The sequence below is a fragment of the Glycine soja genome, chromosome 8 (assembly GCF_004193775.1).
Source record: "Glycine soja cultivar W05 chromosome 8, ASM419377v2, whole genome shotgun sequence".
In the NCBI taxonomy this organism is placed as follows: domain Eukaryota; kingdom Viridiplantae; phylum Streptophyta; class Magnoliopsida; order Fabales; family Fabaceae; genus Glycine; species Glycine soja.
This window is the reverse complement of record NC_041009.1, coordinates 37,163,004-37,179,689: the sequence shown is the minus strand read 5'-3', so window position 1 is coordinate 37,179,689 and position 16,686 is coordinate 37,163,004. Positions and strand designations below refer to the sequence as shown.

The following is a 16,686-nucleotide window of genomic DNA, read 5'->3' as shown; positions in this document are numbered from 1 at the left end:
AAGACTCACATAATCTTGATTTGCATGATATTTGTGATTTGCATTATCTTTTTTTTGGCAATGATGCAAAGTCCTTGAGACTTGAGAATAACACACATCATTTGGACTTGTATGATCATGATGAAACTTTTTCTGTGTTATTGTTTGTAGAGAAATTGGGAATGATGAGTTCTGTAGGCATGGACACCATATGTTTAAGGATAAGAAATTTTGTGTTCCTATGATATTAATGCATTAATCTTTAAATGGGGATGCTCAAGAAAAGAATTTATTTGATAAATTTAATTTTCAAAGGAGCTTGAATGCATTAAATGAGCATTACTTAGTTGAACTTATGCTTTCAATTTCAAATATGCTAATGCCTCAAGGCTTGAAAGAACTTAGTGGACCTTACCAAACTTTGAGCCCGACTAACAAATTGTGAGATTAAGGACTTTAAGACTACTAGAGAATGACTAACTTCTAAGGATTATAAGACTTTGAGTTTAAGACTACTTTAATCCTTTCATTAGAGTTGAACTAATAAATTAATTCTTCCTTAAACTTCTCTTTTGAATTTAAATTTTATGTTTTCATGTTGGAATAAGGGATGTAACAATGCAGGAAAAGCTAAGTGGACCAACATTGACTTATATTCCTTATGACAAAGGACATGTGATAATGATTTTTGATCCAAGAGATTGAATTTGGATTCATGTGATGGATTTGATTCAATAACAAATCCTTTTGAAAGGGAGGGGATGATAGAGATCCAACAAGCATAATATTTCAAGATATTTCAAGATTTTTTAGCATTTAAAATCCTTGAAGATATTAGAAGAAATTTGAGGATATCATAAGATATTTGACATTTATTATTAGGATTTAGAGTAAATATGATTAGGATATGTTTTTATCTTGTCTTTTTATTTGTTTCCTTTGTTAGGATGAGGATCATATCTTATTAAGATTGGTTTTCTCTATTAGGATTTTATCTTATCTTTGGATGCATTTCCTTTATTAGAATAAGGATCATATCTTATTAAGATATGTTTCCTCTATTAGGATTTTATCATGTCTTTAGTTCAAATAAGGTTATGATTTGATTAGGATTTGCTTAGGATTTATTTTCTATTACTTGTTTTTCTACTTTCCTATAAATAGGAAGTCATGTAATGGAGAATCATAACAAGTTGAATAATAAGAATTTGAGTATTTTCTCCGTTGTCAGAGCTTTCCTTTTCTTCTTGTGTTTAGAAATTTTATAGTGTCATGTTAAATCAAAAGTCAAATCCAAAATTTAAATTTGGAATAAATGATAAGATAAAATCGTAGGAAATCTAATCCAAACTTAAATTCAAATCCAAAAATCAAATTCATGGTCAAATCTAAATTTTGAAATTCAAATTAAAATTTGAATTCAAACATGTCTTCTATGTAATTTCCTCAATGAACCACCATATTGTTTGATCCCAAGTTTCTTGAATCAACCCATTATGTGTTTCATTGCATTTCTTTGAGTGGACCCTTGTGCTTGGATTAATGAGAATTTTAGTAAGAGATGAATGAACCTCTTTCCATGTAGTTAGGTTGTTCATTCTCGTATAATTTTGGTTCTATAGGTAGGTTGAGATTAGGATCACGCTTCTTGATAACTTTCAGGTCATGGTTAGGATCAAATTCGTCTTGTTTTGTTTGCTTGATTTCAAGACGATCCTATAAGTCTATTCGTATAATGATGTTTAAGAGTTTCAACATCCACTTTAATGGGTTTACCAATAACAAAACTTAATGCAAGAAGGAAAATTTTCATCATATAGAAACATATTTAAATTGAGAAAGTGTAATGCAAGAAGAAAATTTTCATCATGTTGGATCAAGTGACCTCAGAATAATTAAGAAGATGGGGTTGAATTAATTATTAATGTGTCTTGACTAATTAAAAATTTAACCTTAATGTTACTAGATTCAATTAGGCTTTACTACTAAGTTGTGAGGATGTAAAGAACAAAGACAATAAATTAGACAAAAGTAAAGTGGAAATAAAAAAATACAGTGGAAATTAAAGAGTGTAAGGAAGAAGAAGACAAACACAAGATTTATACTGGTTCAGCCACAACCTGTGCCTACATCCAGTCCCCAAGCAACTAACCGATTCTTGAGATTTCTTTCAACCTTGTAAAATCCTTTACAAGCCAAAGATCCACAAGGGATGTACCCTCCCTTGTTCTCTTTGAACAACCAAGTGGATGTACCCTTCACTTGAACTGATCCACAAGAGATGTACCCTCTCTTGTTCTCAGTATAACAACCCCCAAGTAGATGTACCCTCTACTTGTACCACAAAGGATGTACCCTTCAATGTGTTGGGACAAAGAATTCTCAGACGGTTAGTCCTTTGAATCTTTGTAAGGGGAAACAAAATATATCTCAGACGGTTAGTCCTTTGAAATCTTTTGTTTAAGAGGAAGGGAAAAATCAAAAGAATTTTCAGGCGGTTAGTCCTTTGAATTCTCTTGGAAAGAGAGAAGAGAGATACAAAAGAATTCAGGAGGTTAGTCATTCTATTCTTTTGGAAAATGGAGAAGTGAATGAAGAAGAATAGCACAAGTTTTTGATCAAAGAACTTTTCTTGAAAGAGAAAGGATTGAACAAAAACTTTTAGAAAAATGAAGAGAAATGAATCAGAAAGTTCTGTAAAAACTTGTTATGAAACTTGTTGAAAAGATAGATGTTATGAAATTCATGCCATAGTCACATATTTATAATCTCTTGATGACTCAAGTTAAAGTTTATGACTCTTGGAAAGTTCTTTAAAACTAGTCACCTTTTAAAAATTGTGACTTTTTTGAAAACTAGTCATTTAAAAAGTTGTGACTTTTGAAAAAATCTTTAGAAACAAGTCACTTTAAGAATTGTGACTTTTGGAAATTTATTTTTTGAAATCAGTCACTGGTAATCGATTACCGTCAAGGTGTAATCGATTACACATCAACAAATGTGACTCTTCATATTTAAATTTTGAAAATCAAAACGTTTAGAAACTCTGGTAATCGATTACAAGTATTGTGTAATCGATTACACAAGTTTGAAATGATTTAAAAAGTTTTATCACTAGTTGTGACTCTTGAAATTTGAAATCTAACGTTTTAAAACATTGGTAATCGATTACATGCTCATGGTAATCGATTACAGCTTTGTAAATCAGTTTTGAAAACAATGCTGGCTACTGGTAATCAATTACTTCCTTCTGGTAATCGATTACCAGAGAGTAAAACTCTTTGGTAATGATTTTGTGAAAACTTCTTGTGCTGCTCAATGTTTTGAAAAACTTTTTTAGTACTTATCTTGATTGAGTCTTCTCTTGATTCTTGAAACTTGATTCTTGAATCTTTGGAATTTGCTTAACTCTTGATTCTTTGGCATCATCAAAATAATCTTGGAAGTCATTACTTCCACACATCATAGTGAAACATATTTAAATTTAGAAAGAGAACTCAAACCATAATTCAATCTTGGCTTCAAAGGAGTAATAAAACATGGATTCCAAACATTAACAGCCAAATAATAGTAAAAAAAACATCCATGGTTCACCGACAACAACTTTGTCCTTGTTTGTTCTCTTGTCAAAATTGACCATAAAATATCTATTGTCAACATCCATCAATTCAAACCTGATTGAGTCTTTCATAATGTCATTATGTCTATCCTTCATCACAATACACACGAATGATTTTCTCCAAAGTTTGTCATCAAGGACATCTTTCCATGGAGCACACAATTCCTAAAGCAAACAAGGTTTGACCCCAACTTTCAAAATGACGGGGTACCATCCTCATAATCAATACGACTATTTTTTGAGCAATGAAAGCATATTTTGACCTCAGCAAGGGACAAACTTTTGTCCAAGGACTTTATATCATAATGGTATTAGCACTCTCTAAGAAGGATAATGATGCGAAGTTCCTACTTCCAAACCCTAATGGAGAACAATCAATTTCCACATGGGGAAAATTATTGGAATACTCAAGAATTAATTAATGATTAATATAAAATGAATACCACTACAAGATAATTGGTAAAGTTAAAATTATTTTAATATATTGTGTACAAACACGTAACTCCCTAAAAATTACAACTTAGTAATCATATGCGTGTATGATTTAATTATGATTTATTTGCATTAAATAATAAATGTGTTTCATGTGAATAAATGTGATTAGTGATTAATAGCTTAATCATGATTAAAACAATTAATTCAAACTAAGTTTAAGTTTAATTTGACCTTGGTCAACCAAAGTCAAAGACTAGTCAAACTTTGGTCAACAAAAGGGAAATAATTCATTAATGATATTGTAGTAAATAACTCGAACTTTTTAAATAAATGAAGCATTAATTCCATAATGACTGAATTGATTTAGTAATTTCTTGTGATGGTTTAATTAATAAAGTTAAGTAATTAATTGTAATTAATGATGTAGAGACATGGTTAAGGAAATTAATTTTTAATTTAAGTCTAGTTAGATTGAGTTAAGTCTAACATGAGTAGTAGAGAAATGTTTAATAAAGTGGCACATGTTGTAGATTAATTAAATTAACATAAGTTAATTATACGAGATGATGGGGGACTAAAAACACCCAAGGACCAAATCCTAACCTTGCCATATATGGGCCTTAGAAGGCCAAAAAATAGAGGGACCATAGCCCAATGAAAGCTAGAGCCGACCCTAATTAAGGGGAAATGACACCTTTTTTATTTTTATTTCCGTTCTCCCTCTCCAAGAGCGTGCTAGCTTTTCTCCAACCTCTCTAGAAATTATTTTCTTCTCTCTAAGATTGAAGCCTCAAGAACAAAGTTGTTTTCCTTCCATTTCAAGATATAGTGTAGAGGAAACAACACTCATTTCTTGCAATTTAAAGTTAACCCACCTAAGGTATGGAGGGTGTTTTTCGTTGCCTTTAGCCTTGGTGATGTTTCCCTGAGTTTTTCTTCATTGTGGATGTGCTGGAGGTGTTGTGGATTCATATCTTGTTCAAATTGCTTTTCTACCTAGAGATGCTTGTGATTTCTCTGTGTTAACCGTGAAAATCATAGATAACATATGAAGCCACTATTTTTATATTTTATTAATATTTTGTACATTTTCTTTGAGAAGTGGGACCATTCCCAAGTGTGATTATGCCTTTGGTCTTTACAAAATAAATTGGGAATTTTCTAAGTACTCTTACTATTTTCAATGGAATTATTTTCGTGATTTTTTGAATTTATCATGGGAGATATTTTGACTTAATAAATTGTCTAAGTGGTGTATTTTTTAGGACTGGAACCATAAAAATCTTCCATAAATGATAAATGATTAGTGATGTCTCTCATTTTCCTTATAATTTTATGAGTTGTTTTTATATTTTTATTTTGAATAAATGTTGTGTTCTTTATTTTTTGTTCTACAATGTGTTTTTGAAAGAAAAAATAGTTTTTATGTGAATGACTATATGCTGTACAAATTACCTTGAAAAACACCTAAGAAGTTTCTTAGAAATTTAAAAGACGATTAGATAATTACTTTTTATTTTTTAGTGTGATTTTTTTACTGATATGGCCAATTAATTATGAAAATTGTATTTCTTGTTTGTATTAAATTTTGGGAAAATTTTATATGTAGTTTTGATGTCACTATTACCAAAAAGAAAACTTTTTACATCGGTTAAAAATGACCTTTTACATCGGCTGAAGTATATGCAGGAGATGTAGAAAGCCCAACCTTTCACATCGGATTATGAGCCGATCTTAAAATAAGATCGATTCCTATACAACCAATCTAAAAACTAATCTAAAATGCCTAGATTGGTTTAAAAACACATCATTTTTAGATCGGTTTTGTCTTATAACTAACCTTTTACATCAGTTAATTCATTAACTAGTCTAAAAACATCCTTTTTAGATTGGTTTTTGTCTTATAACCAAATCTTTTACATCAGTTATTACATAACCCGATGCAAAGTATTATTCTTTTTAATTTGAGCTGCATTTTTATTCATTTCCCTCCTGTAAACCATCGCCACAGTCACATACATACCACAATACAAACAATTTACTTGATCACAAGTTATAATATATTTGCTTAACAATAAAAGCATCAAATACATTAATCTAAACAAATTGTAGTCAAATATTCTAAACATATACTACTCATTAAACCTTACATAATATAAACAACATAAATAAGTTCATCAGAACCTTCCATTTGCTTGTTCTCTCCTCATTAGTATCCTACTAAGTCTTCCTGCCTGCACAAAGCAAAGAAAATTAGTTCAGCAGGCTAATTTCAAGTAAATTTAACTTACAATTGGGTCAGTGAAGATTATCGATTGCTTATCCAAAGTTGAAACCAAAAGATTTGTGTTATCCTTGTTTAGAGCCAGAGCTCTGATATCTGCTCTTCTCCTAGCTTCAATACATGAAATACCTACAAAATAGTATGACAGAGTAGTTAGTATTGAAGGATAATGAATTGAGGATGCATTGCCCAAGGGTAATAGCTACTACATAAGGCTTATATGCTTTGAGAAAACTGCCTTGTATTAGGACACCCACATAAAATGTTGACCCAAGAACACTTTGTTTCATTATAACTTAGAATTCAATTATTTTATTTGAAAATGTATTTCTGCAGATGTATTATCCGTTTGAGAAAATAGAGAGAAAATTTGGCAACAAAAAATAGAACATAAAGGAAAATGAAACAATAATGACTGAGAAATACTGTATTATCTAATTACTTTGTTGAGCAACAAACTATTTTTTCTATAGGTGAAACCTATGGAAAATATCCAAAAGGATAACAAAATAAATAAGAATAAAAAAATTAATGAATTATATTATGCCATTTTTTCTAGTAACAACAAAGAAGACATATACTTATTAGTAACAACAACCAACATGGAAAGGCATATACATACATTTGTGCATGCCTAAGATTAATTAGCTTCATTTTGACCTGCATTCCCAAATTTTGTTAAGGAAATCAATTAAGAAATCTACACAAGCCAAACATGGTGAGGAGGTCAAGTGATAAAACTACTATACATAAAGCTAGGCCACACGAAATGTCACCCTGTGATGTATAATAAATTCAAGTGATATTAGTAAAAAAACTTCGTACCCCATTGCCCAGAGGCTCTTCGCTATGCGAAGGTATGGGGAAGGGATATTGTACGCAGCCTTACCTTTGCATATGCAAAGAGGCTGTTTCCGGATCAAGTGATATTAGTAATATAATAAAATTAGATAAATAAAAGTATTTTAAATACAATGAATATTTAGAAAAGTTATGAGGGGAAATGCTCACTACAATAATAAAGCCTAAGATTAACATGTCTTACAAACAATATACTAAGTACAACATAATGTACTAAATACAGGGGTTACAAAATTACAATTTATAGTTACTTACTTGCTTGACTCTGAATCAGGCCAATGTAGTATATGAGTCTTAGTGAATATTGCATGATTGAGTAAAATCAAACAAAGAATGAGCAAGATTTTAGTTCCACTATCAAGAATGATAGCATTAGAAGTGGTTCATATGTATTTCAATTAATATAAGAAATTCCAAAAATGATTAGGATCTAGTACCTCTTTCAAAACCAAACTAGTTGAAGGGGAATAGTCAAGTTGGCAAGCTCCATGATTTGAAACAATGATTCCTACAACTTGTATGGTTATGCTTGCTACTTGCTACATTATTAGCATACAAAATGGGTGTTTTTTAACATAAAATAGGAACATATTATATATATATATATATATATATATATATATATATATATATATATATATATATATATATATATATATATATATATATATATATACAACTTAGGATTTGGCTAAAGTTGTGACCAATCCCCTAGCCTAACAGAGCAAACCAAAAGAAAGCTTTAACCATAACAAAATTAAACATGCCAAAAAATGTTATAGGTACACAACAATCTCAAGTGATTACATAAAAACAGGAAAGAAAGAAAACCATATTTACATAGTGTTGTACCTCAAACCAAACCAATCAAAAGTCCCTCCCTGAATAGCAATTCCATTAACTACTCCCTCTGCATATGTGTCCATAAAATTAAATGAGTATCTCAACTATTAATGTGATAATCTGACCATGATCACCTGTTCTCAAAGATATGAGACTAGATTCAAGATTGAGAAAGCAATCCTAAGAAAGATAAAATGGACAAGGAAGCAACAAAGTGTATGCTTGATAGGCTTACTATCTTCAACAATAAGTACACTCGTTATTAACATTGACGATAAAGTAATTGTTTGGATCCATTTGATATCTTGAAATAAGATTTACCTCTGTATTTGTGTCCATTGAAAGTTATAAGGTATCAACCATGACTCATGTGATATTAATAATTAAATAAAAATTGCTCCAAAGTCTAAACAAAGTAAATAGTTCAAAGTAGTAATGGTACACTTACATGCAAGATTTGCAACAATTGGTATTCATCAACTGAGATGACACTAAATTTTGCCATTGATGCTACAATCTTTTTGCTTTGCCAAATTTGAAGGTCCCACAATCAGTACTAGAGTATGGATAGCTTCCTCCAACACGACCCCACCAGATTTTAGGATCTTCTCAGAAGCACCATCGCACCTTAACAAAAAGCCAAATACAAAGATCAAAACTCAAATAAAAACCTCAAAATATTAAAGGGAAAAAATGCATCCGTTACTTTCAAAAGTCAAAACCAGATTTGAAGAGCAAAAAAATGCAAACTACAAACTTCCATTCCAGTGAAAGCCCTTCAAGATTGTCATCGCAGAGCCTATGTTGGTTCTAATGATGTTCCAGACTCTTGATGTCACTGACAAACATGTGAAGAAATTGTCAAGTCACACCTTATTGAACTCGAAACACTAGAGAGATCTATGAACAAATGGCAGCGAAAGAGTAAAAGGTTTGGTGAGAGGAAGCAGTGGCGATGCATAGAGGGGCAACAGTGGATTCGAGATGAAGGCGAAGAGATGGAAGAGAGTTTGTGGCAATTATGTAGTTGACGGAGGCGCTGCTAATTTTGGGGTTGTGCAAGCTCAAAAACTGAGTTTGTTCAAATAACCACATCACGATGAAGGGCATGGTGGGGTGCGACATTGCGAGGGGGACGATACAATTGGGGTTCACGATGGTGAGATTTGAACGTTGGGTGTAGGCTCTAGGTTTTGGCTCGACAAGGTGAATCAAAATTATAGTATTGGGATTTTAGAGAGATTTGAACAAAAATAGGAGGAGAATGAGTTTTTTTTATCCTCTTTCTTTATAACTGATCTAATAAAAAACATTTGAATCAGTTATAAATTGAACTAATCTAAAAGTTTAATTTTTTAGACCGATTCATTTTTGACTTATTCAATATGTTGTTTTTAGATTGGTTATACAAAAATGATATAAAAACTTGTCTTTTATTTACAAAATTGTCATTGTGCTTTGTTTTAAATCAGTTTTCACCCAACAAATCTTAAAAGTTGTTTTAAAATCCATTTTTTGCACCAGTCCATTGATTATGATCTTTGTAAAATATCTCAGAATTATGATGTGATTCATTAATTTGCAAAATTCTAAAATCATGTTTTACAGAGATATGACAACAAAGGAATTTAAATAAAAAATAATACTTTTGTGATGAAATTTTGATGACTGGACTTATATGTTGAAGTATGTATAATAAATTATATCTCTACAAATTTCTAAGTCATTATTAGTTGATTTGATAGGCCAAATAATTTTTAAGGTATAATTACTTTATGAGTATTATTTTAACTTTTATGTATCATGAATGAGTGGTTCTATCCTAAAGGAAGACCCTCGTACCTTGTTGTATAATTATTGGATTGACTGTGATTTAAGTCCCTTGAATTGCCAAGTTTTTTCAATATTGAATTGTTATTGATTGAATTGAGATCAAGAATAAGGATATTATGTGCTAGAACTCATATTGTTTAGCGTGAATTCTTTTGATGATGTATTGATTTGTGATGAGGATCATAAATAGAATTCTTGTAGTGGGACAAATGGACTCAATTAGAGTGCATTTGCAAGACTAGAATGTTGTTTTACTGAGTAATAGTGTTCAATATGATGAATAGTGAATTAATATTTAAAAAAAGTGCGAATGAAATAATGAAATGGACTTAAAACCTGACGAACTTGGAAAATACTTTCAATGGACCTAGATGTTGCATTAGGATCTTTGTTTGGAAATTGAAGACCGAGGAATAAAAACTCATCATTAGACTTGAGAGGGTGAGTCTAACATCCCCAATTGTCGACTTCTCGATGGCTCACACTCTACGACACTTCACATAGTGACACTTCACTCAACTCTTCATTGGTTAAAACCCTTCATTGGTTAGAACCCTCTGTAGGTAGGCATTTCCAATTCCTCAACAATCTGCTTCAGCTTTTTTCAAGATCAATAAGTGTCCATACAAACCAACATGAGACGTGTTTTATCTTTACTCACATGCTTTCCAAGAAACTTCCCAAAAGGTCACCCATCCCATAATTGCTCCAAGTCAAGCATGCTTAACTATGAAGTTCTTAAGTGATGAGCTATCGAAAAATAGATGTATCTTGTTGGTATATGTTGTACCAATTAATTCATTTAATTTATCCTCAACTGTACATTCTCATACCTACACAACCTATGGATTCCTCTCATTCCAGTGTGATTCATCCAAGTGTTGCAGTGAAAATGACATAAAACTTAATAAAATGATGGAAATCATGAATTGAGTTGATGATGGGCTTAGTGGGGACTAGGCATAATGCACTTGCATGTTTGTGTTGAGATGTGATGTGTGAAAGTTCACAAATGATTGTGAGTTAAAAAGGAAGGAGTTTCATTCTCCTCTCTTAAAGTGGCAAAATCATCAAGGGCAAGACGTGTACATGGTATTTGATGGCACACAACTTGAGGAATACAAAGAATTATGATGGCTAATTGTTCAAGTGAGCATGGAAATAGTTGTGTGGGAGCTTCTGTCCGTGTAAATAAAATTAAGTGTAGAGTATGAGTTTATAATGACCACATGGGGTGGTGAAGATTATGATTCTTCGATTAATATGTTGTAGAGCCAAAGGCATGGCCTCATACTCATGTTGTTGACTAATTATCATCTAGTACCATTGATAAAGAAGTCCCACACAGAAAGGATAATCCTTGTAAAAAGAATTGTTGAGGAGTTAGTCCTTAGGGAAAGTGGATAACCAAAGAGTAGTACCTAGGGAATGATCATTGGCTTGCAATGTCCCTAGGGGTATAGCGTCAGGTTGTGAGCAAGGATCACATAGCCGACTCAACAACCCCAACAAATATGAGACATAATCTTGTTGGTGAAAGCCCTACCATTGTACCGTGACAAGAAGTGTACTTCCAATAGTCATTTAAAATTTTATAAGACCATTGAGTTCTGGGTGTTTCGGTGGCAGTAGATCCAGAATGTGTTGGGATAAGATATTAGTGAATGGAACCAATTAGGGTTGTGAGTGAAGTTTGTCAAGAAACCACACTGTCACGGTTAGAAAGTTTGTGTGTAACTGTAAGGTAGATTTTGATTATGGATTTTGAGGAAGTAAGAGATTCATTCCATACACCTTTATTTTTCAGATAAAGATTAATGACCTAGTGTAAACAACAAAAATGCAATGGAAAGCTAAAACAAGCGATAAGGATGTGGAGAGACTTGTTTGAGAAAAAAATGAGGATCCTCGGAAGATTCCTCCCAATAGTTGAGTGGTATATAAGGGTTGGATTTTATTGAGTCACTACTCTAAGTCTTAGTCTTTTTCTTGCAAAAACGATAATAGACTAGGTTTTAATTGTTCATTCTTTGGTTTGTGACTTAGATGTATTATGTATTCAATTTTAAGGATGTAAGAATGTATTTATATTTGTGTAGTATGACTGCTTAATGAATGATTTTAAGGATGTAAATTCAAAGTTTTATTGTGTTTTAATTGTGGAAGCAATGCCTTCCAAGGTTATTTTGATGATGCCAAAGAATCAAGAGTTAAGCAAATTCCAAAGCTTCAAGAATCAAGATTCAAGATTCAAGAATCAAGTGTCAAGAATCAAGATTCAAGAATAATCAAGATCAAGATTCAAGACTCAAGATTCAAGAAACAAGAGAAGACTCAATAAAGATAAGTTCTAAAAAAGTTTTCAAAACATTGAGTAGCACAAGAAGTTTTCACAAAATCATTACCAAAGAGTTTTACTCTTTGGTAATCGATTACCAAAAGGTAGTAATCGATTACCAGTGTGTTTAAAACGTTAAGATTTCAAATTTCAAGAGTTACAACTTGTGTTTAACAGTTTTAAATCATTTTAAACTAGTGTAATCGATTACACAACACTTGTAATCGATTACCTGAGCTTCTAAACGTTTTAATTTTCAAAATTCAAAATGAAAAGTCACATATGTTGATGTGTAATCGATTACACCTTAATGGTAATCGATTACCAGTGACTGATTTCGAAAAATACATTTCCAAAAGTCACAATTCTTTAAGTGACTTGTTTTTGAAGATTTTTTCAAAAGTCTCAACTTTTTAAGTGATTAGTTTTTAAAAGAAATTGCCAAGAGTCACAAGCTTTGACTTGAGTCATCAAGAGATTATAAATATGTGACCATGGCATGAGTTTTAAAAAAAATCAATAATCAATAATCATCATCAATCATATTTGAATCATCTATCTTTCAACCTATCTTTCAATATCTTCTTTCATCTCTTTCAACTAATCTTTCTGAATTATTTCTCTTCATTTTTCTAAAAGTTTTTTATCAACACTTTTTCTTTCAAGAAAAGTTCTTTGTTCAAAAACTTGTGCTATTCATCTTTTTCATTCTCTTCTCCCTTTGCCAGAAGAACGAAGGACTATCCGCCTGAATTCTTTTGTGTCTCTCTTCTCCCTTACAAAAGATTCAAAGGACTAACTGTCTGAGAATTCTTTTGATTCTTCCCTTTCCCCTTAAGCAAAAGATTTCAAAGGACTAACCGCCTGAGATATCTTTTGTTTCCCCTTTACAAAGATTCAAAGGACTAACCGCCTAAGAATTCTTTGTCCCAACACATTGGAGGGTACATCCTTTGTGGTACAAGTAAAGGGTACATCTACTTGGGGATTGTTATACTGAGAACAAGAGAGGGTACATCTCTTGTGGATCAGTTCAAGTGGAGGGTACATCCCTTGTGGATCTTTGGCTTGTAATGAATTTCACAAGGTTGAAAGAAATCTCAAGAACCGCAGGTTGCTTGGGGACTGAATGTAGGCACGGTTTATGGCCGAATCAGTATAAATCTTGTGTTTGTCTTCTTCTTCCCTACACTCTTTAATTTCCGTTGTGTACTTTTAATTATCGCTTTTACTTTTGGTTAAGTTATTGTTTTTGTTCTTTACATTCTTAACTTAGTAGTAAAAGTCTAATTCAATCTAGTAACATTAAGAATGATAGGTTTTTAATTAGTCAAGACAAATTAATAATTAATTCAACCCCCCTTCTTAATTTTTATTGGGAATCAAGTATTTTATTATCTAATATGTTTCCTTAAGAATGATATTTTGGTAAGGGAAATTTTTAATGATCAATGAATGCATTAAGGAGGAGTTTCACTTTAAGTTTCAAGTAATGACTTTTTAAACACAAAGGTCAAAATTTATTCATGATTTAAGAAAGGATGTTTGAAAACTAGAGATTAATCAATTCCAGAATTTCAAAAATAAAATAAGAGACCAGTTTTAGAACTATGAAAAGACAAAGGGTGTTACATAACACCCCAATTCTAAGTATTAGAAACAAACCATGAGAATACCTTACGTATTGTTAATATTATTATTGCTATCGCACATATTCTACTATTTTTATAATTATGTTAGTGTTGTAGTTATATTATATTTTATGTTAGAGGGGTAGTAGATTGAGTTTTTATAATTAGAATGCTTAGAAAAATGCTTAAGTATAATATTGAGTTTTAGGATAACAATCCTAGAAAAACTACATCATATCTTGAGTTGTATTTCTTGGTCAAACACTACTACAAAAAATCCTTTTTAACGACAGTTCTAGAAAGGTTTCAATGATGGTTTAAAGCTATCGTGAAATGTAGACTTTCAAAGATGGTGTTAATAACCATCTTCAATAAGGTATCAAAAAAGTCTCTAAACAACATTTTCAAAGACAATTTTGAGGAAAATCATCTTTGAAAGTCAACTTTTCATGACGGTTGTCTCCAAAATTGTCATTATATATGTGTCTTCAAAAATGGTTTTGAGGAAAACCGTGGTTGAAAGCAACTTACAAAGATGAATTTCTGACAATTGTCTTTGACAGTTCATTTTTTTTAATATTGGTCTTGTTTTGGCAAAAAATCCAACTTGATTGTAACAAATAGATTTAATTATCAATCAAAAGCAATAAATTCAAAAATACTAATAAATACTAATAAAACGAGTCTACGAACTTTAAGAGTAAAAGGTTCGAGAGTTGTTTTTACGCATGGGGAAGGTATTAGCATCCCACGCGTCCGTCACAAGGGATGACAGTCTTTAATCAAATGTGCAAAATCATAACTTTTATTTTATTTTATTTTCCCTTTTTTACGTTTTTTATCTTTTGGGGTCGACAAAAGCGGGGCTTTTACTCCTATGTCTCCTCAATTGCGATGAGGAACTCAGACCTGCGTAGTTCTTTAAAAAGCAAGAAAGTTATGCGGGGTGTTGATTTTAGATTTTTAAACGGTTCGTTTTCTTCAATAAAAGTAAAAAGGGACCGTTAAGGCGTTGGACCTTAAAATGGTTTCAAAAGACCTTTTTGCGGGCAAATGCTTGATTTGTGAGTTGATTTTAGTCTTAGTTTCTCTTGGTTATTTCTCAACTCATTAAAAAGGACTTTCAAAGTCAAATGTCCAGTTGACACTTATTTTATTATTTTATTATTTTTTTGATTTAACCGAGGTTACGACATGAATGATCGGTTGAATTTTATTTTAAAGACGATTAAACGAGATTATGCCAATTCATTTGGTGTGGTCATGCCCGTACCCACCTTTTCCTCTTTCTTTTCATTGCCAACACCTAAGTTTACGACTTCCATTTCTTCTTGGTGCGGCTTCATCTCTCGGTCTTCTTGAGCGACCGTCCTTTCTAGCTCAGAGGGAAATTCCATACCTTCGTCTTCTTCAACCTCAGGTCGATTCGCTTCTTGTTCAAAATCGACAGCAGGGTCCTCGGTATTAGTACCTTTACAAGACTCATCATCGGATCTGTATCGTTTAAATGCAACAAAAATAAACATGCAGATGAATGAGAATGGGTGAAGGCACAAGAACAGATTAAGGAAAGATCTTTATATTATATTCTTTACTAGAAAATGACATAACGCCTTAACAAGGAGAGAACCCTAAAGCCTAGGCCCAGTAGTAGGGTTGAAGCTAAAGCATTACATTGTGCCCGCCATGGAAACTTCGGGTCATTCCACGACTTGCCAGTTTCCCAATTGAAAATCAGGAAGGCATGGCCGCACCCAGTCTGAAATTTTTGGAGGGGCTTCACCGTGTATCATAGTGACTTTCTCTTCATGTCTCAAGCCCGCACTCATGAAGCTTTTACTGATATGACAAGGAGGGTTCTCCCTCGCTTGTGGCCTTAGTTGTGGGCTCGTGCCCCTGTTCCTCCTTTCTATGATGCTTCTTCTCAGATCAGTCCGCGTGGGCTTATAGCCTAGTCCAAACTTCCTACGATTTTCCTTGATGTCCACTAAGTTGGTTGTGCCGTCATTATTCTTTCCCAAGCCCATTCCGGGTTCATAGTTGTGCCCTAACATCACACGGGCCACCATAATTGCCGCGCCAGACATGCGGGGCTACATCGGGAGGGATTCTACAGAAGTGTTGCTTACCACCTCAAAGAACTGGAAAGCCATTTCCAAGGACTCTTTTGCAGCGTCCACATATGGCATAGAAGAGGGTCAGCTTACCAGAACATCCTCCTCCCACCAAGTGAATCCATGGTCGGCCCAACAAGCAACTGTAGGCTAGGTTAATATCCATTACTTGAAAAGTAACCTGACTGGTGTGTGGTCCTATCTGAATTGGGAGATCGATATCCTCTCTTACTTCTTGGTGACTTCCGTCAAAAGCCCGAACCACCATGGAGCTTGGTTTCAGGTGGGAGGCATTGAATGGCAGTTTCTCCAAGGTGCTTTTGGGCATTACGTTTAGGCTGGAGCCATTGTCAATGAGCACTTTGGCCATGATGTGATCCATGCATTTGACAGATACATGCAGAGCCCTATTATGTCTTTGTCCCTCGACGGGAGTCTCCTCCTCAGCAAAGGTAAGGTAGTTATTGGCTATGATATTGTTGACAATCCCCTTGAAGCCTTCTACGGAGATATCTTGGGCCACATGGGCCTCGTTCAAAACTTTAACTAGCAATGCTCGGTGAGGCTCAAAACTCATGAGCAGTTCTAACAGAGAAACCCTAGCCAGAGTTTTGTTGAGTTACTCGATTATCTTGAACTCACTCTGTTGGATTATACAGAGGAACTCGTTGGCCTCCTCCAAGGATACCTCTTTTCTACCGAGTCCTTCCCCTTTTTTAGTGAACCTCCCTCCTGGAACATCCTCATCC

At 33.0% G+C, this 16,686-nt stretch overlaps 1 long non-coding RNA gene across 3 annotated transcripts; it reads right to left on the bottom strand.

Moving 5' to 3' along the window:
* Nucleotides 1-6,094: 6,094 nt before the first annotated feature.
* Nucleotides 6,095-9,290, bottom strand: LOC114424378. Of its 3 annotated transcripts, none has more exons than XR_003668980.1 (3): nucleotides 8,470-9,290; nucleotides 6,940-8,088; nucleotides 6,095-6,446 (listed from the first exon to the last, which is right to left on the bottom strand). It is a non-coding gene; the product is annotated as an uncharacterized LOC114424378 (long non-coding RNA). The 3 variants fall into 3 exon arrangements; XR_003668979.1 differs by having other exon boundaries at nucleotides 6,095-8,088; nucleotides 8,470-8,648; nucleotides 8,779-9,290; XR_003668978.1 differs by having other exon boundaries at nucleotides 6,095-8,088.
* Between the last annotated feature and the right edge of the window lie 7,396 nt (nucleotides 9,291-16,686).